We start from the raw sequence: 26,791 nt of genomic DNA on the forward strand, positions 1-26,791 counted from the left end.
GATTCGGTGGCGGCATCACACTGTCCTTTTGGCGAAATTGCAGAATCGATCATGCCGCGTCACGAACCGCCCCGGGCGCTACCCCGAACTTCCCCGTTTGACCTCGTGCAGGAAGTCCACTGCAACAACCAAACCGTTGAACACCAAATCCTACACGAAAGAGAGTGCGACGAGCAACGAAACACCTACGGAACACGTCCGGCGCACACGTCCGGCGCTGCTGCGGGTTTTAGCACACACTCACACGTCCGACGCACTCGGTTTCCACCGTCCAACTGAGCCTGCTAGCTCCAGATCCGCGGGAAGGTTCCCTCGCGCTCGAACCAACCCGAAAAAGCCGTAGCCCCCCACCCCAACCAAACGCTCCTGGAAAAGTAACAAACGGCCAACCCGTACCACGTTCGACGTCTTAGCTTAGGGAAGGCGTGCGCGCGTCTGCCTCGCTGGACAGTCCGTGATCGACTGAACTACCGGTCGGTGTGGGGAACAAAGTTTTATAAAACACCCTCCAGGCCCGCCGGGCGGGTGTCCACTTCACATAGCGAAAGCTCCCCAATCGCGTCACTCTCACTCTCATTTCGGAGTGCGAGAAGCTTCAGCATCGGCTGCTGAGATCTCACCCTGCGCATCTCTTTTCTCACGGGTGATCTTCTTCTCGTCGTGGAGAGATATGCAAAAGGCGGAGCAATGCCGTAAGAAACTAGATCATTCATTCACCCTCTTTTTCTCTCTCTGACTGACTCACTCACTCACGTTCTTGACTCATCAGCTCAGCTTTCGCTTTCCGTGAAGAACGCGTTCGCTCTCGCGTGGCATGTCTCACTTGGATGCTGGGATATTGATTTTTTGCTGTCGAAATTTTGAGGTAAACAAAAAAAACGGTGTTCGATATCTTTATTTCCTTTTTATTTTTTGTTGCTCCGAGATTACCTCAATCTTCAGGACATTGTACGCTGAATCATGTGAACGAATAAAAAACGACAGAAAACAAACACCAGGCGCATGCAAATGGCGTCTTCTGGTGATCGACGGTGACATTAAACGTAGGCTGCCCGTGGAGCAGATGCACGCCCCATAAACTGCGTGTAGTAAAAATACCAAACGCAATCTTTGCCAATATCGATAGGACGAATCGAAGCTAATAGATAGGCGTTCGTTTGTGGGGTTGTGTTTTTCGCAACAATTTCGCAATTGACGATCATTGGTTTAAACAACCTTTAGTTTTGGGTATTCGTTCGAAGCTGACTCACGGAACTCGAATTGGTTTGCAAACGGGTGTGACTTTTGCAAATGCGCTTTTTGGATCTCCAGTGTTGTAATCCCAATCGGGATTCATATGTTAAAAAGCAGATTTCGATCTGCGATATGCGATACCTGTTTGGCTTAATATTTTAAGAAGAGATTAATGGATTCTCGCGAAATACTGGGAATAAATTTAGGAAATCGTGTTTGCGACATATACATGATTTAGAATAATTATGGGAGGATCATGTTTGCTGACAATGGTAAGCAACTTGCAACATTTCCTTTGTTAAAAAAAAAATCTCACGAACGGTATAGGTTTGGAAGTTCAAAATAAAAATTTGTGTATTGACTGCAAACTATCACAGAACAATTATCAACAGATGTCATAAATATGATCAAAATTATCATTTTGCAAAACGGAGTATTAGAAAGATTTCAATTCATTAACAAACGATTGATGGATAGGTTATCGTCGGAAAATTACCTCCATACCGTAAAGCTTCTGTTTGTATTGCCAAAGCCAGTCAAAACAGACCTCAGCAGAGTTTTCCTTCATCTCTGGTATGACAGTTCGTCTTATTAATTGGCGTTCAATCGACCCACCGAACATACCCTCCAATCACCTCCAATTGTAACGCTCCCCAACACATCAAAGCCACGCGAGGTCTAAAGCGTGCGCGTACCGTACAGAAGCCCGTTCACCAACTTTGCTCCCAGAAAGCTGATGGCACCGGGGTCTATCATTAAAATTCCCTAACGCATCAGTGGCTACACTCACCCAACGCCCGGTGATCTCCATTAATCACGATCGAGCCTCAAGAAAAAGGCCGGCGAATTGTGAGGAAAACTCGACTCGTCTTACAACTATCGTTACAAGCGCACAGCGTGGGCCCAACTCCCGGGTAAGGTCACCTTTCATTGTTCTTCTCCATCCGACGAAAGGGAGGCAGCTCGGAGCCTTTGCGTGCCAGCTCGGAGACAGTTTGCCATCCCGGCCGGGCCACGGTTAAACCCTTCAATTTAACTGACACGCTCCCGAAAGGTTCAAAGTACGTTTACTTTCCTTCTCGGACCGTTTGGACCTTATCCCTGCACAACGGAGAGGTTTTGTTGGAGGATTTCTGTCGGGCATTGCGGTATCATAATTTCCTCACACATACCGCTCTTTTCTTTTCCCCTTCCCCGAAAAGGGACGGCCCTTCGCCACGCGATCTCTAGCGCCTAATCGTCGAGCCGGGTCCATCGATCATTATATTACGCGGCGCGTGCCATTAATCAGCTGGCAGCGATGCGCCGGAATAAGGGACGGAGTTTTCGGTACGAAACGCCAGACGCTGGAAGGGACGGTGAAGTTACACCGATTACACAATAAAATGTTTACTCATGTCCAATTTGTCCAACGCAGTAAATGACAGCTGATGCGCTTTAGGATGGTAATCTATAAAATCAAGTAGATTTGAAATTGTAACAAGTGTAATGAAAAGTACTCCAAAGAAACACATTACACTGCCGAAGAAAAATCGAAATGCAATGCGTTGAGAAATCAAACTATTTTAAACACCATAATCCTATTATGTATCATCAGTGCTAAATGTCAAACAAATTAACTAGTTTTGCGTAAATCAAGTAGATCAAAGCTAGTGACGTTTATACGCGTTCAACGGTAATGTGTGAAAGCCATAAAAGATATTTCGAAAAAAATAAAACCAAACCACCTTCTTCTTTTGGAGACGTGCCGGTCCCAAAATAGTGGTGTTATAAAACTTCTCGTAATACGCAAATCAGTGCACTAACGCGTCCACGGCCTTGAAAGCGCAACATCCATCAAACGGCGATAAACGGCGAAGCCGTTTGATGATACGCCAGCAAAGCGCCCCGGACAAAGTCGCTCCAAAATGTCACAATAGAGAGAACAGTGTGGCCCAAATAGTGTCTAATACGTAGCGGACAGAAAGAGCCGTGCCACAATGACACTCGGGGGTGCGAAAAGTCAACCTTTCCTCCGCAGCAGCCGTATGATTTTCCTGTTAACACCTTCACACAATAGGCTCAACCTTTGACAAAGTGCGGAGGTGGGGTGAAAGGTGAAAAAAAAGTGTTGTTTGAAACGTTGGGGTGTCCGTTTGATACTTTCTTGCTGGTAAGAAATGTCATCGTTGCCCGCACATTTCTTTACAGTTAAACTTTCTTCCTACACTTTGCCACCACAACGTTTCTTTCAGGGCCGGTAAAAAGGAAGCCAGAAGAAAATTGCTTGTCGTACGGAGGTGATTATTTACTCCCGGGGGTCAACTCCATCCCGTCCGGTCGATATTTGCTCGACACAAACAGAACACGCCACCATCCACATCACGATTCGACATTGATGAGGCATACCCTTTAACCTTTTCGTTGGGTGCCTTCCTTTACTTTGACGTGATTCGACTTTCCCTTCCTTGAGGAGATCCCTTTTAATGTTCCATTCCTCTAAAGCGAGCGAAGCATGTTGCATGTTGCATTCAAAGTTCGTCCCATCTGTCTCAAGCCTTACCAAATCGATCGAGGATGATCTTTTCGTTTCCAAGTGTCACACCCAGATGTGAGTGATCTCATTTAAACAACCTTGGACTACTCACTGGAGTTGCTCGGTCCGATCCGCCCAGAGATAAATTTATCTTAAACGTATTTTCCCCTAACAACAAAAAATTTGGTGAGGCCTTGACGATAACAAGCGAATGGAAAAAAAACTCTATCACAGTTCATCGACCACGCGGTGGTTTCTTTTCAGCGAACCGTGTTGTGAGTTCATCGAACGAAATTCGTCTCAGGACGAGCACCTGGCATGATCTCGAACTGCGAGCGGGACTCGGCAGGACTTGAAAGGGGGTTTGATTGTTTTTTTTTCGTTTTATTTTACCCCAAATCTCGCTTTCTATCACGAACATCCTCCGCGCTGGACACATCCGCCATGGGGTCCGTTTTCATCCGCCCGTTGAAAGAGAACGCGGCGAGAAAAAATGTCAAACGTATGCATAACCCACTAAAACAGACCCCGAATAAAAAAAGACTCCGGTGGATGGAAGAGAAAGAAGCTCCAGCGGTTTGTCTGCTTGCCATCGTTTGACCTGCTTTTTATGCTAATAGCCGCAGCTTGGACAGCCGCCCCGGCCCAACCCGGTCCGAAACCCAATCCGACGAGGATCAGGTTCTTCTCCCGGTTTTTCACACGCCACCACCATCTATTTCGAAAACCATAGCCCACATCCCGGCAACATAACCACACACACACACACAGGCTCGCTCTCAAACACTAGGGACAACGTCGGATAAGATGCGACGATAAGGTTGAACTTTCGGTTTTGCTTTTCCTTTCAATGCGGGCTCATTTGCATGAGGAATATTTCCAAACGGACGGATGGTCAGGTTTTCCATTCCCGCGCGCGATTGCGCTGCGCTATGAAATAGAGAGATCCATTTGCCAATCAAACCCGGCGAGTCCTACCACCGACTAATCATCCGCAAAAGGTGAAAACTTTTGTTCCTTAAGCATCACGCCTCACACGTGGCTAATCGATTTGGGACTTTATCCTCCTGTTTAATGGTGACGCCACGGATGGTGGTCCGCTGGATTATGATCCGATGACTTTTAAGGGTGATAAAACCAACACTTGATCGAGGGTTGATAGCCTCGCCCACGAACAAATCAATCCAAATGGTATGCAGACGGTTCGAGACTGATATTAATCGCCAGACATTTGTTTCTATCCGGCATCGAAGGGGTCACGCAAGTCCTCAAATGTCAACAAATTTGTTTTCCCCCGATAAAGTTGTTTCCCGTCTATTGTGTATCTTTCCTATGTTGGCTTTTTATTCGCTGTTATAATCCATTTATAATGTTTCCAATTTACGAAAACAAAGTAGAACTATTACACTTACAATACAGCGTGAAAAACATCGTTCTGTATCGATTATTTCGTATGATCCACACTCAAACATTTGCTGCCAACGATCTTCCAATGTCAACCTTGATCGCCTGCAGCATCAATTTCAAAACATACGCCATCTAATTTCCAAACATGCGTGAGGTTTCCGGACGGTTCGAGTTTTCGGGGTTGCGCCGAACTATGGAAACAACATAATTGGACTTCATAACACCGACATTGCGTACAAGCAGCTCAATTCTAGAGCACTTCCGCATACGAGAAAAGCCAACGGGTCAAACAAAAACAGAGTATCTTAAACGAGAAATTTCAACTAACAGTTTGTTTTTTGTTCCTAGTTGTAAAATGAACCTAACTATACAAAATTTTGGGAAAAACAACAGATGAAAGAATGTGTTTTATACGAAAGTTATAAAACAAGGTAATTTTAACGTAAAATAATCATAAACCATTCCCTTTAGATGAGGCTTCTCATTAGGTTTCATTTTAACATACAACCCACGATCGGTTGGCGAAATTCTTAACCTGAATGAAACAAATGACACTCATTTGCATAACAAACCGATCGGAATCTTCCCCCTTGATGCCTTTGTGCGTGTTTCTTGTGTTCAGATCTTTAAAACACGAACGAGAAGAAAGCAGAAATAAGAGAAAAAAAACCCGTCCATCCAAACTTTACTCGTCCGTTGCCAAATTTTGCCCCGCGGCAAAAGACGCGATCGGTCGCCACTCTCAAAAGAAAGAAACGACATCCGACGCACAGGTCCTTTGTTGGTCGGATTGCGTTGTTTTGCGACACGTTCTCGAAAGTGCGTTCGACTGCGATCCTCCTAACCTAGTGACATTAAAAAAGTGTCCAACGGCGCGGTTCCCCTTTGGATGTGCGGTTTTCTCCTTATTGTTCACAGACTGGAAAGATGCACCGATGAAACACTATGAAACACAGACGGCACATGCAAACTAATGAAATTGGATTTGGGGCCAGCATTGGAGCCCAAGGTCGCAGAAAAGGCTGCTGCTTTCGGTGGTGAGTTGAAATATTGGAGCATGAGTCGTTTCACTAATCTGTTTTGATGTTATAAATTTTCACCTAAAAGATGTGTTGTTTATTTGTTGCTTAAACCAATTATGTAATTTATCTTGTTTGTTTACTAGTAAAAGATACGGCTAATTTACTCTATTTAAACGTACTGCGCGATTTATGTATTAAAGCAAATTTGCTTCCCGTCGGCAACATTCATTATGCTGTAACGATTACATGCACCTATTTACACGTATGTAAGATGTCATTAGCTTAGATTATCTTTTGCAACACCCACTCTCGGTCACTCAAAATCTGCTCCATTTCGGTCCAAAATATGACCTGGCCGCAGTTCTCACGCGCTCCCGCCATAAATCGGCTGGCAATTCCATTCGGGGTCCGCTCTGATAAGTGAGGTTAAGTAACGTCCTTTAACTGGACGACCTGCCCCTAACACTCCATGTCAGTATGTCGTTCTTTTGTTCTCTTTAGCTTATGTGTGTGTGTGTGGTTTTTTCTTCCCCGTCCGCCAGAGGAAATGCGATGCTCGCATGAACGTTCCTGGGACGGGACGCGGAAAATGAAAGCCTCCAACCGACGGTCCGCGTGGCCCCGGGATGGGAATCGGTACATGATGTTTTATTTAAGACCTTCGCAAACGACGCGACCACCGACCACGTACAAGTCCGCAGAATGGAAAGCAAGGAGGAAAACGAAACGCAAAGGCGTGTTGTGAAACGGAAAATTCGTTCACGGAATGATAAAACAAGGGGACCCAACCACACAAAGCCACGCCAGGGGGAAAAAGGCAGAAAAATAAGAGCAAATTGCATTAAGCCAGCGGTCGGTGCAACAGTCATCGTCACCCACCGTTCGTTGACGACGTTTTGGATTTTTCTTTCATTGTGGCCACCATCGTCCGGGTGCACAATTGCATAGCAATCCGTTTGAAATGCTCGTGCGGTGCATTCGCGCGGTGATGCAACCCGAGATGGCGGGATGCATCAATTCACTTTCGTACTCCCTCTCAAACAAGTGCACATAAACACACTGATCGCACGAGAGCCTTTTTTCCCTTTTTTGCACCCGATACTGCTTGTATCGTCTTCGTGTCGTCCACCTCAAGAACCAACAGCGACCTAAAAGTATGCCAATGATCGCTCTTGACCAGCTCTTGTGCGCGCCGATAACCACCTGCAGGTGAGCTGCAACTGCACCGCGCTCGGAAAACGTGTGTGTTCCTTTCGAAAATATCCACACGATCACTCCAGTTTCATCTCGCCGCCTCGCCGAGCTTCTCGTGTCCGAACAGTTTCGGATGAGGAACCCGCTCGGGAAACGTAAAACCAACGGAAAGTATGTTTTCATAACGGTCGAAGGTCGACGGTCGCAATTGGCATGCGCATGGAGTGTCGAGAGCAGCGGAGTGTTATTGTAGCTATATGATCAACACTGTTAAGGGGTAAAAGGCAAGAGATCACGCCAAAAGTGCAACGGAATATGCACAAGACACGGGTTTCGGTCTGGTGATTAGACGATTCGCAATTGACCAAGATCATCATGCTTTAGGGCACAAACGGAAAACGCCGAGGAAAACTCCACACCAACTGAGTGAATGTCCATTTAATCGAGGCATTCTATCGACCTGTGTTTTGCTCCTGTGAGTCCATTTTTCTTTCTGCATAAACCCTTAAAGGGACAATATTCATACGCTATAAAAATAGTTTTACTTAATTAAATTTAAAACTGTCAGTTTCAAAAACGGAAAGCTCGGAAAAAAATATCTCGCTGATTAAATTTTTAATTGCCTTTTTTCCCCCTGTTACACATTATTACACGAGTAGTTTAATTTGATCCATCCAATTATTATAATTTAGATTCGAATAATAAAAGTTTAGTTATTTTATTGCATTGATTTTTACTGAATCGATAACCAAACTCAAATAATTACAGCTTAAGGGATATATACGAATATATAATATATTATTTGCCTCACTGGAAACTGCTGGAAAAGCCGGTGCCTAAGTGGTTTCTTTCAGCAGCTGATTGCTCTGTTTTGTTTTAGCATTTAAAAGCATGCAAAGTGGTATGTTAAACATGCTTACAAATGTGTCGAATCATCAGACTCCAGCCATTTGCACATTGCACATACGATTGCTCTAAATTGCAATGATCGCTTCGACGAATTGAACACTTCAATCTAAGGTGCAACCTAATCTAATGATGGCAAAAAAAAGCTACCAAGTTCGACTTATGCAACTCATTCCAACAGGATGCATCGATCTATATTGATTATGTTTTGATAGTTATGGTCTCATAAGTAAACAAATCTGTTTGAAAAAGATGATAAATCTCTTTTGATCCTCCTCTCGGATGAAATTAAACCTTCCCGTTGTAGAGATAAGCACACTCGAGCGTCCACATCCTCGTACCACCAGGGGGGAGTTCCTTGGAGCGCGCCCATCACTTTCCCATCGTAATCACATTATATAAACCAACAAATAACAGGCCGATGCAAAGGGCTTCCCTTGATTGTGATTTAATTTCACATAAATCTTCACCGGCGCGTCCTGCGCCGCTCGGGAGTGACTTTACGACATTTCCCATGCCTCGGTGGGATGCATCGGCCGATGGTTCGTGTTTAATCTTTCCAACCTTAAACCAACACACAACACGCATATAAAGGAATGTGCATCAAGCTGCAACGGATAGCTCCAAATGCACTGCAAAGGTGGGATGGCTCCGAACCCCCTCCAACAGGAGGCTCGAAACTCGTGCCGGTGACTTCATTTGATGGCCACGAACGGTTCCGAAATGAAATATTCCGTACGACTCATTCAAATTGATCGGCCCGCGAAACACGTGTTTTTTTTGGGTTGGGCAGCGACGACACCCGACGACCGCGTGCACTTTCTTCGAAAGTATTCGGAGAATGCATCGGCCCATTGTGTCGCGGGCTGTTCCGCATCTTAATCTCCAACAATTCGTCCGCTGCCATTGAACCGCACGCATCTTTTGTTCGCATCCCGAAAAGGTAGCCTTTTTGTGTAGCATTTTTGTACAATTACACGTCGCCAAACCGCACACACTCATTTACTAAGTTTGGCCTGTCAATCACGGAAGTGGAAGATAGTGTGCGTTCGCGGGCCTTGGAAACAATCGAATCAACCATTTCGTTGCCCTTCAAATTGACATTGAAGAACGTTGTTCGTTGCACTTTGTTGTGCTTGTGCGTTTTCTTAGGCAAGAGAAGGCGAAAGAGCGAAAGAAGTAGGGGAGGAACAATGAACCAATTCAATGTGCCTCGAAATGCACGATCAAGGCCTTCGGTAGACACGCCAAAAATATTTGCCTTATTTTCTACTACATTGTGCTGACCCCTGGCGATCAGCATCTATGCTATTTTGAAATTGGAAGATGTTTGATGTTGTGAAAGGTGAGTCGATCAACAACAAAAAGAGTAATGAAGTAGTAAGACTTCTAAAATATTTAATTTATTGCCACCGTTCACGATCTCTAGTGAAAAATCACACATCGAATCAAAAATTTGCAGGTAAACTTCACCAAGACCACATTTGATCTATGGTTTGGTGAAACTAAATTGGATTAGGATTTTTTTTTGTAGAAAAACAAACTCAATTTAACCACAAACGTGTGCCGGAGGTGAAGGTTTGTTTTTTGAAAAGTGTTCGTAGCGATGCATCGACTATTTGGGCGAATCCATCGGGCTTGACCTTAAACTTTGCTGGCAATGATGGAAATCAGCACATTTTTTGCGGATGGCATTTAAAGGTAGAAATCAGGTACCACCACCAAACGCATGTAACAGGCGAAACTGAAGCGATATCATTCAACATTCACCTTTCGCTTGCAATAAACCACCACGGAGGCGGCGTTTGAAGAACATCCACCAGAATCGAGCCCAATTAGTCACGCTGAGCGTCGGCTCTTCACCTCATCAGGCCGCATACACGGGCCGGCGGTCAGTGAAGAAATAAAACAATATTCAGCCCTGGGAGCGCACATTATTTTAAATGCTCCCCCATTCGCGCGCGCACCCAACACTCGGCCTGGTATTGAGTGGAAAGATGGTTTTTCCAACCATTTCCGGCCAACGGACGGCGGCGAAGGTCGTACGTGCGTGAGAGCCTCGCGGCTGAAGATGAGCCGCTGGGAAAAGGACCGCTTCTTCTCAAGGGTTTGGCGTCTCCGGTTTGTGTGTGTGTTTGTATGTGAGTTTTATGTACACTTTTCCTTCTCGACTGCATCCGAACGGAGGTCCGGCGGCTTAAATTGAATTAAATGTCTTACGCATCGCGATCTAATTTATGGGTTCAAGACACAGAAAAGCTTCTGCTTCAGGTGCCTCTCGGTCGGCCTTTTATAGCAAATGACTTCTTTGTGCCATGGCATCATCCACGGCAGCTAACCATATTGCAGCGGTGATTTGCATACGGCCCGGGTCATTTTCCACCGAACCCAGCGGCTGGCGGCTAATTTAGAGCCCTTAATGCTCTTTGCTGTCCAGCGAAGTGGCTAGGCGAGATCGCAACTTAGATGATCTTGGCGAAAGACAACAAATGACCAATTTATGACCGTTTGCTACTCCGCTTTATTCATTCGCTTTTTGTTTAAGCCGACGTCAATTTGGGACATTCGAGAGGTGCAACAAATTTCGTACGAAATACTTCGGTGGTTGTGTTGAGGGAAAAAAACGAAACCGAAAATTTACCAAATGGATGAGTTGAGTCGGTGTTTTTTAAAGCCTCCGTGACCCTGAACACTGGGTTGAGATGTGCCAGATAGATCACTCGAAGGTCCAATGTTTGCAAAAACCACACACGAACCGCAATCAAACTCGTGTGGTTTGTTTTTTCTAAGAAAAAAGGGTGTTGTGTTTAATCAAACCAATGGGTTATTTGAAAGGATGTTTCACAGAGTCCTTCGATCATCCGTGACAAGGACACTCGGAGTTGATGGGAATTTTATACATGGAACAACCCGAATCTTCACTTCGGTTCTCCTTTGGCACACCCAGCCAAAACAACATATTTCCCCAATTGCGAAACATGTAGATAAGGAGTTCGGTATCACATTTCGAGTCACTTTCACCTTTAAGAAACTTATTTCACAAAATTGTGCAACCATTACAGTGTCAAAGATCACTTTTGCATTAAATTAAGTCAAATTTAAACTGATGCAGATTCAACGCGTTCATTCCCTTCTTTTTGCAGGCAGTTTTGAAGGACAACCCGAAGCAGCAGAAATAGCATTGATTCATTTAAAAGACGCACAGAAGCCACCATGAGCAAACAATCGCTATCTCGGTGTCCTTCCCTCACTGCTTTTGCCTTCGAGCGACGCGAATAGAAAGGAGACTCATTTATTCGACTATTTATTTTGACATTTTCATAAAACCACGTGAGTCATCTTTCCACATGTCCTCGCAAATCCTAAAATTTGCTCGAAATAAATATGGTACAAAATGCAAGAAAAAAACATGGACCCCTGTTGGAAAAGTAGGCTACGATTTGGAAATGGGAACGTTGCACTCGCAAAGCAAACCATGCTAAAAGTTGCGTGTTTGTGTGGGATCAACGTTAGTCCACTTTTTCAAGGTTTCCAATGCCAAGCATGAAGATATTCGCACAAAGAGGACACACTATCCGAATTTTCGCGCAGCAACAACATGAGGATCAACACGCCTGATTGGTGTTAACCGAAACCGCTAACCTCGTGGGGATGAGAAAAAAAAGTTCGTAATGCCACTATCCTGTTTTTTGTCGCGACTAAATCTTACACCCCGGTTCCTAATTTGCATAATTTTCAATCAGTTGCAAGATATTTGTCCGTTTTAAATGTCACGATCGTCACCCATCATTGCGTCACCCGAACGAGCCTCCTTCGGACGGGACGAGCAGGAGACGTTCATCAGCTGCGACCATAACTCATCGTGGGCGCAACTGCACGGGGCACACGACACATTGAGTTTTTCACGTCCCACCGGCCAGTGGCTTCGGGAAAGTCCATACCCGAAAGAAAATCCAATTCACTGGCGTCGCGGAAAAAAAGGAGGCAGCACCCATAAACCTGTCACGTTCGAGGAAAATAACATGTTTCTTTGCACGCTTCGACCCGCCACATAACACACACATCACTTTCCGCTGGTAAGAGAATAAATTCAGTGCAATAACGATTTGTTTTTCCTCGCTTGACCTCGCATCTTTGTTTTAAAGGCTGCAACGGCCGATGGGTGAATTTTAAGAAATGCATTTTTCAAGCGGATTTTGACATTTTTCCTTCCAATACTTTACTCGGGATTTTTTTACCCTCAATCGATAAGAATCTTGAAACGTTTTATGAATACTTTAAATTAGTTCCTACTATTTAATATTTACTTTTCATGTCCGCTCGTCTTATTCCGTTGTGTAATGTGTGTCCCCTTTCTAGTTTCCGAAAAATCCATTTTCACTCGCGGGGCTTAAGTTTTATGGACGAGGCCTTTTGCAACCATCGGGTGGCAAATAATTTGCGACTTCCTTGCTCAACCTCACCCTTCCCTTTGCCGTCATGGGTCGATTTCCTGACCGGTCGAAAAGCGGGTACGGTATCATAAACATTTCCTAAGCGCCTCAAATCGATCGGTCTTGCTCGCCGGGTCTCGTTCAGTCCATTCAGTTTCGTTCGGTTCGCCCAAAACCCTTACTTGTTTCTCTAAATTGCAAGCATTTTTTCACATTTTATTTTCTTCGTCAACGTTTCATCCTTTCCACCCTCCCCCAAGCGGGGGCAGATACAAAAAAAAACAGAAAAGCGGTTCTTTGTTACAGATTTCATGAGCCCAAATTAACGAAAGCCGATCGCGAAGCGAGATTTAAGCCGGCGAAATGAGATTTTATCGCCCACCGGCCACGGGCGTTAGGGGCGTCGTAAAAGTCGAGCACGGAATAGAAGGCACCAGGAATGCATAAAGTGGACCGTGCCGCTAGATAACTAACGTTCACTCTCTATATCGGATTCGGGCATTACGAGGAATGGCGGGAAAACGCAACCTTTCCAAATAATTGCGAACGGAAATGCAACGCAGCTCACACACGCCCTCGCGCGATACGTGAAAACTCAATCAGTCGCAATGATCAAAGAGCGAAAGATAGGGCGGAAATGACCGGTACTGTTTTCGGTTTTACCAAACTCACATTCCAAACGCATCGGGTGGTTTTCTGTGAATTATTTATCACGTTCACGTCCAGTACCGAAGGCCGTCCGTCATCGGCGAAGAATGTTAATCCAATCTTGCCGTCTACCGTCCAATATAAATGCATCCATCACAAACCGGAGTAAAGGCCATTTTCAAAAGAAAAATTACACTCTAAACTGCGTAAACCGTGAACTGTTTGGTGATCGATTATCAATGCACATTTTCCGTACCGGTTTGCAACGTTTATTTTTTGCAAACACACAAGGCACATCAATTTTTAACGCAGTAATAAAAGCCGTTTGATGTTGGTTAAGTAAGATTAACTTACACATTGATTGAAGCTCGGTTTGCTCGGAAAGATTTAATGTGAACCTCTTCACGGACGAGGGTGAAGATGATGATTTTATAAAAAAGCGCCCGTAAAGTCGCGGAAGCGAGAGCGATAAAAGAAAAGGAATGGCTACCAGTCTGGCACAACTGGTCATTAAAAACCATCAATTATCCACTGTAACACCTTCATACATAGGTGGAAGTTTGCTAACATTTGCGCTACGAGCCACAAAAATAACGAGCGAAAAAAAACCGTGTCAATCTGTCCATCCCCCCACCCTTTTTTGATACCTTCCGGTGGACGGTGGCTGGAAAGGATGGTGGTGGTTAGAAACGGATTGTTTTAACTCATCATTTTTTCGCTTCGACTCATCCGATGCGCGCATCGTGCGGGTTTAATCATTTCATAATTTGGGGGCTTTAGCGGAAGGCGGGTTTGGTGCTTCTAACTTAATATTTACCCCACGATTAGTGTGGCTTATGAGGGGCTGGTAAATGGATTTCGGAACTAATTGGAAACCGTTAGTCGGGTGTGATGTAAGGGAGGATGCGCATGATTTACTCAGCTTTAGCGTATTACACGTCGGACTCGTCGGAAAGTCATGGGAAAAAGAAAGAAGCGACGTATAGGATGAACATTTAATTTAGCTATATTAGTGTTAATTTGTTTAGCATTCACTTTTGTTTGAAATTATGTAAAATTAAGTTGGTGTGAATTATTTAGAAGGTACAGAAGAACAGACTAACACAGTGTAAGGTATCAGTTTTGAGTCATGGATATTGATGTAATCTGTGGAGTATCCAAGACGAAAAAACACATTCAACTAAAAAAAACTTTCAACTGATTGTCATGCTAATATTGTCAACAAACAAATAGATTTCTTTCAAACATTTTCAGGACTTATTCCATAGCGTTCCGAATTTTCTACGTAATACAACGTAAAATAGTTCTTAAAATTAGAATGTGGAAACTATGTTCATCCGACGTTAGTTACATTGTAACCAAAAAATACCCAAAGAACAAGATGAAGCAATACAAATTGACTATGTTTCATTTTTCCAACAATAGAAAATAAAATAAAAAAGGCGTTAAAAAACTCATAACAAACTGGAAAAAAATATGTATGCGGCAGCAACATATGGTCTTTGTAAAAATCATTTTTATGTTACGCTCTTAGATGTGAGTTAAAGATTTCTCACAAAGTTCAGGTTGAGTACAAAGATTCCGCTATTGATTACTACTGGGCACTTTGTTTTTTCCCTAACATAAATATGACATGACACTTTTTTACTTAACTTTAAGTAAAGTGCGTACTTTCATCCGTTGGACACGCAACAATTCATCTTATGTAAACGATTACAAAATGTTTCCTTGCGAACAATATGTTCAATTGCAAATTAATCACCGACAATTATTGGAAAGCATTCCTCGTGCATTCTCGACCATTCGTTCGAACGATCCTACGATCTGATCAGAGCGTTCCATTCGAATTCCATTCATTTAAATTTCTTTCCCTTTCGTTTTACCCCCGCACGATCGGCCCAACCGAGCCCCGCCTTTCCAATATCGATTTTCCGCGTAAAGCGATATCAAATTTCTAAAGAGCCTTACTGAAAGCGGGCCTGCTACGACAAAATCGTCCCAGACAGTGGCTTTCATAATTCGGAGGGCCTCATCGTGATGCAGCAGCAGACACCGAATATCCATTTTCCATACTTTCATCTCCGTCTCAGCTCGTTGTCGTCGGTTCGCCAAAGCTGGCAGAGTTTTTCGTGTTTCGATCGGGCAAAATTTTTCCCCATTTCCCCTGCTGAAAATTGAATCGCTCAATGACTATTATCGTGCGCCTAACGAACGATCGATGGTGGGCCACTAAGTGGTCAAAATGGGGCCCAGTTAACTGATGTTCGGTATTGGATCTTCAGCCGGTCCGATGGAAACCCCTCAGCCCGCTTCTCGTTATCTTCCCGTGTTAAGCACTCGAAACGCGCGAGTGGATGAAGATGATATACTTAGGGACAACGGGTAGGGAATAAAAGGAAAAAAAGCTAATCGGCCCCATCTCGGTAGATCAGGGAGAGGGTTAGCTGGAGATTTACTTTCTATGCGGACCTAGCGTGCAATTTCGATCTTCCGGCAAGTGTTGGTGGACCCAAATTTCTAACAAAATCTTGTCCATTGGGTAAGAAATAATTATTGGAAACTAGGCGATTAAGGCAATCGTATTTACTAACGGACAAGAGATTTACTTAAAATTAATCGTTAAACTTGTTAAACCGATTCGTTGACATCGATTTTTATTAGAATTTTACTAAATTCGGAATACGATGGAAGTAAAATAAAACTAAAAACATTGCAGCAGAAAGAAACCAGGATTTCTGTTTGAAATTGAATGAAGAAGGATCCGCCAGCTTCCCCGGGCGGGCCCCAGCTTCCCGGGAGAAAGTTGAAATCGATTTAACTATCAGCGAAGACGACAGACCGCATGGAAACCGGCCCGACAGGCTACGAGCGGAACCATCCGGCCATCCGATGTTCAAATATTTGTTCATCTTAGTTTCCCCCTTGGAAGCCAACCACCCATTAGCCGGTGGAATGCAGCCCGTCGGCGTGCTTTTGTGCCAATGGGAGTTTGTTTTTTTGTTTTTAAACTCCACCGACTACGGGAAACAGGTGCGCACATTCCTGGCCACAACTTGACCACGCGAAGAAGGGGAACTTTTTTTATCGTACACGTCCTTCAAACGTTTGCGGAGGCAGGGAGGATAAGAAGGATCCTCATTTCTCCGGGGGAGTTGCACACCAATTCCCACGCGTTTTTTCCTCATTTCATTATGCAATGGAGCATATAACGCGGTTGACCTTTGCGAGGGAAATGTGTGACGGTAATGCGACGATGAAGGATTGGCACGCACTACGGGCGGAACCGATTGCGTGTCAATTGGATCAATCAATTGCAGTAGAAGCACCAGCAGGAAGTATTTTAATTTTAATGGAACCATAAATCGGAGAGTGTCCGTTTTAATAAACTTTCATACAGCAATTGATTGGCAGGCGTGAATATGGAAAAGAGCAGCATAAGTGCATGATTGTTACCCACAGAGAGAATGCATTGTTGTACGCGGACAACCGGAGTGCACGGGTAGGAAAGTGAAAACACGTATTACACAAAAGAATTAGCTGCCAGGAAAGGGTCTACATATCACTTCACATTACCGAACCGCTGAGGCCCTTATTAATGGTCACCGCAACCGTGTTTGACGTCATCTCCAATTTCCATCCCACAACACACACGAAAGCACAACGCAACCGGCGGAGGATGGATAGTATTTAATGAGAAAACAAACCCGACGGAAAATCACAAACATTCGGGCCTTTCTAACCTGTTCCTTCCTCCCCGAGACCGGAACTGTCAACAGAGGATCGGTCCGTCCTCATAATGGTTAATCAATTATGCATTTTTTCTTCTTTCCCCCCGCCCTTTTCGCTACTAAACCTCGAATCGGTTCCCTCGTTCTCCCTTCTTCGGGGAAGGAAACCTTAGGGCATCCGTTTAAGAGATCGTTTCGGCAATTCCGGTGCGGAAAGCGAATGGGAAACGGACGATAGTCTACCTCGGCCCGGTACGGCACATCTCGGCTGTATCTCGGTGTGCAAGTGAAAGGGAAAAAGGAAGGCCCCACCAAAGAAGGGAGGGCGGGGAATAGCGGGACCGACAAACGGTAACACAAACAAAACGGAACCGAGCGGGACGGATGTTGCCTTCGCAAAGACTTAACTTAAGACGATCGATGCAATCATAAATCAATATTAATTCAATAACATTAATCAGTTTTCATTTCGTTGTTCGGTTGAATTGTCCCATTTCTCGCACGATGTGAACGATGGGAAAGACGCACGGTGACGCGTTCGGTTCTTCAGGTCGAAGAGGAGGGTACACAGCATTAGAGAAAAGTGTCTTCCTTTTATGGACGGTTGGTTAGGTTGGGCAAGGGGGTCAAGAAGGCCCTTTCTCTGCACATCCCACGTATTGGCACACCTTCGGGTTGAAGTTACGTTAGGAACCGATTCGGCGAAGCTTAGGCCATATTTTTCTGTGTGTTTTACGACCATTTAAACTAATTCCCTTCAAATATATTTCGTGGCGAAACATGCTTACCATAAATTAAAAACGTGTAAAGTCTCGATCGTTTCTCCAACGAGTGTGCAACATTTCTTTATCTGTTACACCGGATGGGTTTCATATAAAATCGTCTCGTCAACTTCATTCACAAGCTATAGGGAAATTAGGTATTTATTTATATATTAGACCGGATGGGTTTCATATAAAATCACCTCGTCAACTTCATTAACGAACTATAGGGTTTCTTTTCCTCACTCGAGACGACTATTTTGCATGACAGGAAACCCGATAGGCCTTCTACACAATCACCAAAACGTGCGATAACATGCGTCAAATAAATGTAAAGGTGAAACATGAGTAGCAGAGTTGTGCAAAAAGGCACATAAACACCACCCGATCCGGGCACCGGGATGGTGCGGAAGATTATCTCCCACCGAACCCAGGTGAGAAATAGAATCGGTAAATGGTCAGTCAAAAGATAAGCCCATTAGGAAAATGGAGATGGAAGCCGAAAAATAGACAGTCATCCATTTCTAGCCGTTCCATTCAACCGACGGTGTCGCCAAACAACACTGTCCGCTCGTCGGCCGCGTCGACGCTACAGGGGAATCAATCAAATGCGCCGAAGAGGTGGCGCCGCAAGGTGAAGAAGTAGCGACACCTAATGCTTCCGACAAATCGACACCGTCCTACCACCGGCCGGAGAGTTAATCAATCAGGCAGATTTTAGCACGCCAACAACCACCGTTCGCTCGGCTTGGAAAGAAACTGGTAACCCCTCCAACCCCACCGGCGGAACAACCGGGAGAAGATGAACCGCCATCTCCAAAGATGGCACATGAATGAAGTGAACAAATGACTTCGTTACCTATCGGGACGACAGCGACGAACCCGAAGTCGGTGCTATGGAGTCTTTCTGGCGTTCGAAAGGAAAAGGTGTTTTGTGAATGTGTGTGTGTGTGTGTGTTTGTATGTGCGCCCGTGCCGTTGCGTAATCGAGGAGGACGCACACTCGAGTGTCATCAGTCGCCGTCGGTCGAAGGGAAAACCCTTTCAATCGAGGATCCCGCCGAAGTGCAGGGAAATGAGAATGCCCGCGACACGATATTACCGCATTGGAAAATAAGCGATAAGCGGGCAGCGTTTCTGACTATTTTTAGGACGTTCCTGTTGCGTTTGTGTGTCGAGTGATGAAAGCGATCGTTTGTGGTCGCACATGCGGAAAGTAACGGCCACAACGACCCGCCAGCAAGTAGCTTGTCAAACCGATTCCATCCGAGCTGGCTCACTTCCTCGAACGCCCGGTGCCTCGTACCGCAACAATGGGCGTGAGGTGTTGCATCATGTTTTGTCATCTTTCGTGACGGGAATGGGAATGTGTCTCAACCTGCGCGCTGAACCCACCGAAAGCGGCTCGGTTAAATGTGCGGTGCGGTGGAAAATGGGAGGAAAAATGGTCCGTCCGGATTCGATAGTGGCATATAGGGGAGGGGAGGGGTAAAGAAAGAAGATGAGCAGCACCATTTGGGGCACCATTGGCTCGTGCCACCACCAGCAGTTAATTGTGTCTATAAAACTTCTTTTCATTTGCCCGCACCATAAGCGACGAACCTGACGCCTTTGGCCGAGGTGGAGGAAAACATGGACGCAACAAAGGTGGTCGGGTGTTTGGAGCACACTACTGGCGGAGATTTATCGGTGGTCTAGTTCCAGCAGCGGGAGATCTCCGCTTGGGCTTTTCCATCCAGCTGCCACTATCAAGCTGGGACAATTTTCCAAAGTGGTTTCCAAAGCGAACTACAATGATGACAATTATGAAGACGGTGATGGTGAAGATTGGTACCGGTAGTAAAAAAACGCCCGCTCCTTAGCCAACATTGGCTATCCATTCCGGTTCTTGTGATAGACCTGGTCGCAGTTGCAACAAGTTACATAAGGCAGCCATGTAATGTTTGTAAACCGAATCAAGCGAAAATGGAATGGATGGGCATTTCACTGTTCTATCAAGGTATAAAGCATCTCCGAGGGGGTTTTAAAAACTAAAAATAATGGAAGTGAGTACAAGGACATGTTTTCAAATTGCAAAGCCAGGTATTTAAAATTAGAATTCAAGCAGACTCAGAGAATTTGGCTTGGAAATAATGACAGGATCTTTAAATGCTCGCTGTTCTTATAGCACTAGATACTATTAAACATTTTAACATTTTATTACAAGAAGGATATAATTTACTGACATACGAGAAAGTTTTCAATAATTTTCTTCAAACAAGTGCTCCAACTGTCATTTTAAAAACTGCCGCTTTTTTTTATTTCTAACTTCAAAAAACAATGAACCATTTCCGGGTGCGATTGATATATCTTAATCCAACCCAAACCACTTCAATTCAATATATTGATTCCCGTTTTTGTTTTTAGGTCAGTAAACTAGGCACATCAACAAAATGACGAAATGACATTACCCAAGGCACAATCAACTGCCTGCCACAGGACCACAAGCGCTCCGCAATCTTTCAGCTTAACCGTTTATCGATCGAACAAATATTTATCGTGCCGCTTTGCGGTACCCTTGCGGTAATCCGGGTCAATTCGCTCTAAAACAACGCCGATTGAGTGTGGAGCAAATATTAATCATTCACACTTTCCCGTTCGTCGCAAAGCTGCCGAAACTCTGCCAGCCCGATTTCGGATCGATCGAGCATGGATTTCAACAGTTCGATATCACCGAAGACTGCTGGGAGTTGAAGGAGACCCCTAATCTGGACCCCATTCCGAACGGATCCTACGTTAGGGTGTTGCGCGATCGATGGATGATTAATATTTGCGATAGTGCAGCGATTTAATTCCACCAATAGGTCACAGTGGTCAAAGAGGATTGGAAAGGCATCTTGATCAGCGCCAAAATAAAAAGGAAGCTTTCAAAATTATTCCTTTGAAGAATGTAACGTAGTTTCTTCGTTGTATTGTTTGTCGTTCAGGAATGAATACTCTGTCATAAATAATTAATGTAACAGTACAGAAATGTGACCTTGTTTTTTTGCACTTCGTTAATTACATTTATTTTCTCCTTTATTACTTGTGCCAATATAATGTTCCACGTGTTAAATACCGGCGAAGTAAATTAATTCGGTTGTATCGCAAGGACAGCATTGCCTTATTCACTCTGGTAATTTCCACCTCAGCGGCAAACCTTGCACCAATTGTGTTGGAGTTATTAGTTTCTGTGCTTAATATGAAATCGATACACCCCTAACGATCGACTACCAATTGCCATCCAAATAAAGTACTTCCAACCGATGAATCGATCCCAAGCCGACAACAAGATCAATTTGGCCCATCGTGGATGCAACGAGAGAATTCGGCGTAATTCCGACACGTCCGACACGGGGATAATTATGATCGCAGGACCGGTAGGCAAACCAATTGGGTTTCCTCCTCCATCATCCACCTCCGGCCAGTCGATGCGACGAAGATGTTGAAATGCATCACGTTGGAATTTAACCCCAGCACCAACAACAACAGCCTACTTCGACACGTGCCTCAAGCGCCAATAACCGTGGCAACCGGCGGTAACCTTGCTCTAATTAGCCCGTTGGCAGCAACCCCCTCGTCAGGTTGTCCATCAAAAGTGGTTCCTAATTCAATCGAGTGTAATTTACGACACGCCGAAAAACAATGATGCGCACCTAGAAGCGGTCTGCCATCGCACGTCAATCGTGTCTTGACGCTGGCATATGTTCTGCGCGAAATGAGGTTACGGTTGGCGCTTTGGCGTACGGTCGCTTCCGATCGAAGAATAGTTGACCGAACAAAAATCGAGCCGAAAAAGAACGAAAGCAGCACATCACACCGACCGCGGTTCATATAAGTCGAAGCTCAGCGGAACATTGGAAGGAAGGCTTCACCGAAAAGGAACCATCGGATCATTTCGGTCGGTGAACGGCACCCGTCTTGGAAACCCAAGACGCTTCGGACCCGGCAGGACAAGGTCAGGTCGGGTTTTTGCTCACCGAAGACGATCGCTTCCCGAGACTGGGTTTTTTTTTACTAAACAGTCTCAATGCCACTCGAGCGATCGAGCTTGTCCACCGTAAAATAGGGAAAAGTAACAGCAAACCCATCACCGGACCATGCACGATCGATCGCACGGATGCTATTGCCCAACGCACTCGTAAACTCACCGCGGGGCCACCTTCGTGAGGGTAAATTAGAATGTAAACTTCGCAACGAACGCAAGTAGTTTACCGTTAACGACGTCGGATCTTCCGAGGAGCCCTTCTCGGAGCGACACATCGTAAACCGACCGTTCGTTACGGTGCGGAATATTCCTCGGTAGCGGGTTGGTGCGCTTGTCAACTGACGCACAAAGCGGGCGCATCAATCTGGCCAATTGAACTCCGACGATCAGTGGCGAGTACGCAATGGATGACCCTTTGCGATGACCCTAAATCTGCTTAACCGGCAGTTACTCATAACCTACGCCGGTTGCATCAAACGGTGTGTTATGGCGAAGCTAATCATGGCGGCATCCATTACGCGGGGCGATCGACAATTAGCACCAGCTTGTGAAACTGCAATCGTTAGTCCGTCGTATTATTTCGAAAAAATGGAATTGTATAAAATAATAAAACCGATGGAATTCATGTAGACTGTTTTTTGTTGTCATCCTTACAAAAGTAAATCATTTACCATCTAAATAAAGCTTAACCAATAATTTATTATTAAAAACTAATCAGCATTTTAAGAACTACTCCAATAGCTTTGAAAACGTTTGATGTTTTTAATTTATTTATTTTAAAGAGCATACTCCAGTTGAGTATGTTGATAAAATAATAAGCGATTGAAAAGTGTAGACAATTAGATGATCACAAGATAATACAACAAATTGTTGATATTTGTAAGATAAAAACATAAGTTAACAGTAAATTAATATTGTCGAGTAATGACTAGTTATCCATCGAACGTAATATTAACTGCATCAGTAGGATTATCTACTCTTACATCTTTTTTCATCTTCTTGATTGTCTTTCTACGGATAATGAAAGTTTACAAGAAGTGAGACAAATAGTGAAATAATCCACAAAATTAAATGAAATAAATAATTTTAAGAAAAACAGCATTGGAACCTTGAAACAATATACAAACCTAGACAGAGCCATTTTGTACCATTTAAAATAACAATTTGAGGTATTAATATTACATACATTAAATTTTATGATCCTTCTAGAATTTATTGTAGTTTTAACAAAACATTGTAATTTTAACAATTTACAGCATCTATGGACCATTAAAGGATGGGTTAAAAGGTTTTTACATTAACGATGAGTGTTTCCTTCAACAAGCTGACTTAAAATATTTGTTTTTACTCAAAAAGGTTCCGATTACGAAAAGCAATTAATGTTGGAAACAATGCGATGTCTTTTACGATTGTGTTACCTCAGAGCATGTGCTATAACCGTTTATTACACGCGTCATCTTGCCGGGTACATGATTTTAAGTGCCGTGTCGCTTCACGAAAAACCATTTTTCCTTGTTTTGATCTTCTTCTGCGTTTGGCATCTGCTCAATGCCGACCGGTTAAAGCCCCCTTGGGTGGTCGGGAGGGTAAAAAAAACAAAGTCACAGGGGGCGCATACTTTCAAACGCATCCCCACGTGGTTTTTGGCCGGTTGACCTTACGATCGGTGGTTCGTGTTCAGCACGAGTTGCATTTGCGAATGCAACATAGGATGCTGTGCAATATTTCCCCACCGCGCAGGGGTTTGGAGCATGCGAAGAAAGGTAGCTTGATCTTGAAGCCACACATTGGATCATTGGAATGCAAACGACCTGATCAGCCCATGTTCACCGTTCGGCATGCACGACAAACACACGCTCGAGCGTGCATGCGAACTCAAACTCGCACGGTGGTCGAAGATGCACGATCTTGAAGCCATTGTGCCCAATGAAAAAAGAGATCCAAAAACACGAGCCGTGCCGAATTGTGTGATGCGATCGCAATCGCTCTAATTAACGGACCTGTTGTGATGAGCCGCCAACGGTAGGACGCTTTTCCGCGACCAAACACCCAGAACAGGGGGGGTAATTTTCGTCCGGTCCGAAACGACACGGTATACCACAATGACACACTGTATTGCGCATCGCTGTGTGGTTATTGTTTTGCCGTATATATTTTTTGGATTCATCGAGAGCGGTGTTAAACAGCCTGTCGTAATCCATATAAGGTCCTCGGAATTGAAATATGAATTCGTAGAAGACCTTGAGGAAGTGAACATTGGATAGAAGAATTCAACGTGACTCTTAACTGATTTAATGGATATTTAATGGATATTTTGCGGGTTTCAAGCTTAATTCAATAAGAAGAGTAGCATTTTTTTTTTTTTGGTTGTATGATCTTTTGTTTCATTGATATTGCGATGAACTCTCCATAAACATAACTGATTACGCCAAACTGTCAAATTTTCATGTTACCCCAAAAACAACGTCCTTTCTTTTGTCCTCTTGGAGGAGCACTCTATCATTGACTTATTCCATGACAAGCCCTTGACGAAAGGTAAACGTTTAATGGTACCATGCTGCGCCAAAGTATCACTTTTTCCCCCTCACCAGCCCTTGCGCTTGGCAAATCGTTGCCTAATCGAAGTTCCACTTTTCCACTTCACCTGGCAAACCGGCGTCCTCGTCGATCGTACCCGGGGCGCGTATAATTGATAATTTATTGCTCGGCTTTTCCCGCTCAATTACTTAATGGTTTAAATAGCCCTACAAACGCATCCTCGGGTAGCACTCGCAAGGTTTTGTAGGTTAGAGCGAGCAGGCAGCACTGAAAAATTAAGCAAAGGGGAGTGAACATTGGCGTCGATCAAGATGAAAAACTCATATTTGAATAACGTTGCTAATGAAAATCATCCGCAGAGAAAGAGTGTTTATGTTAAGCGATCTTTTATTCAAATACACAATCTTCTTAATATGGTTAACATTTGCTATGTCTTTTGTCTCAGCAAATGTTTCAGAAAATGCCAAACAAAATGGTTTACACGATGTATGCGTATGTAAATTGCAAAGTGTCCAATCGGCTCTGCCAGTCCTTTGCCCTTCCATTCGTAGATGTGATAAACATAAAGTACGGTCCGGAAAAGTGGAAAACCGTTGTTGTTGCCTTTACACTAACAAGCGGTCCAACGAAAGTTATCTCCATGCCAAATGCCATCCAATTCCATTCCAATGTTTCGCTGAATCCTCTCGACAAATACAAGACACCGCATGCCCTTAGGCCCTTTCTCAACGAAGGGAACTTGAACCCTTCAGCGGTTCTTTACCGCCCCACAGTGGGAGGTTCATTTTTTATCACTTTCAAACACCACCCGGGAAAAATCAAAGCGCCGAATTTGGCCCTCTCGAGGGCGCGTCAATGCAAGTTGAATGCGCTTTCTCCCGGGCAGTTCCGACAACAACCATTTTCGGGTGGTCTTCATGAATGCAGGCGGGGAGGGGAGAAACACGATGCCCTTCCTAGCTTCCACCAACACCGACCACCGGCAGCCCATTATTGATTAGGTTAGACAACCGGGCAGGAAAAACACCTCCCGGATGAAACAAACATCCGATCCGGTCTCCGAAATCACTGCAACACCCTGCATAACTCGCGCCGGGAAGGCCGGGGACAGTTTGCTGCCAGCAACCAGCCCCATTTATTGGGAGACACAACAAACACTCGTCGGAGGAAACAGAAAACAAACCTACCGATCAACACAACACTGACCACTGGGCCGCCTGATCGAGCCGCACGCTCAAACCTACCCTTCGCGGTTCGGCCACTTCCGATCCGATCCGAGCGGAAACGCATTGCCGTGGCCATGGCGCGGAAAAGCCGACCGGTGGAGGTGAATCGAAAATTTTCGGTTGTTTTACATAATTTTACACATGTCATCAGTCCAGCCCTGGCCAGCGGCTTTTGGAGCTGGACAGCAAAGAAGCTGGTCGAGAGAAGGGAATGGAGCAAACTGGAGAAGAAATAACACTCTCGTCGTGCATCATCACTGTTAAAACATATCACGAAGCAGGCAAAAGCAAACAAACGGAAGATTGGGGAAAAAATAGTACTACAAACACACCCGACCAAGAGGTCCTCCTTTACGACGGACGGTACTTCGCTGATTGAGGCCACAAACGCGAACACCGAAACCACTCGAACCGGTTTCATTTCACTTTCACGCGGCACTTTGACCGGGTCTCGTACGAAATCAATTCTTCGGAAATAGCGCCCAAAAAATAGTTTTCCCTTTCTTCCGATTGCTCTCCTTTCGACCAGAATAGAAGGAAAGTGTTTGCAAGTGTTACAAAACGCATTCTATTGGTTAAAACGTGTGCCAAACTCTGCTAATAAATATATAACTTCCTATAACTCCTGTCACAGCTAAAACTAATGAATCATAACAAACCGAAATGAGAAAGCATTTGTTTGATAATAAAAAAAGCTTGTTTTACAAAATAACACAATCCTAACTAATGATTTAGTTTTTAAACAATTTTGAATTGCGATATACGTTTATTTATTTTACACCACGTGGTTGGCGTTACCCGATGGTAACGCATTCACTATGTTATAGAGGGCGTTCTACCTTTGTAACGCACCTGTCGCAAAACCAACCGTTTCCGGCCACTACGAACGATCCCCCACCATCTCGTCAAGCTTGATGCCGAAAAGAAATCGTAAAGCAAACAAACCAATAAATCGGGGTCAACAAAACTCACCGGCACGCACCGGCTCTTCCCCGGATCACAACGGTTATCACTGTTAATTTACACAAAAATGTGAACCCTTCTTGGCACCTTCCAAGCCAAGCCCACTTGCGGGTGTCCCCGAAGAAAGGTGCTCGGAAATATGTTAATGTTTGCGGTGCGCTGAATGGGAGAGCGAGATTTCTTATTCAAATGTCCTGACGACGGGTGCCAT

At 44.5% G+C, this 26,791-nt stretch overlaps 1 protein-coding gene across 1 annotated transcript in view; it reads right to left on the reverse strand.

Annotated features, from left to right (window-relative positions):
- LOC131265037 (uncharacterized) overlaps window positions 1–26,791 on the reverse strand; it is a 56,325-nt gene that overhangs the window by 23,656 nt on the left and 5,878 nt on the right. The window lies entirely within an intron of this gene.

The sequence above is a fragment of the Anopheles coustani genome, chromosome 2 (assembly GCF_943734705.1).
Source record: "Anopheles coustani chromosome 2, idAnoCousDA_361_x.2, whole genome shotgun sequence".
NCBI classification, from domain to species: Eukaryota; Metazoa; Arthropoda; class Insecta; order Diptera; family Culicidae; genus Anopheles; species Anopheles coustani.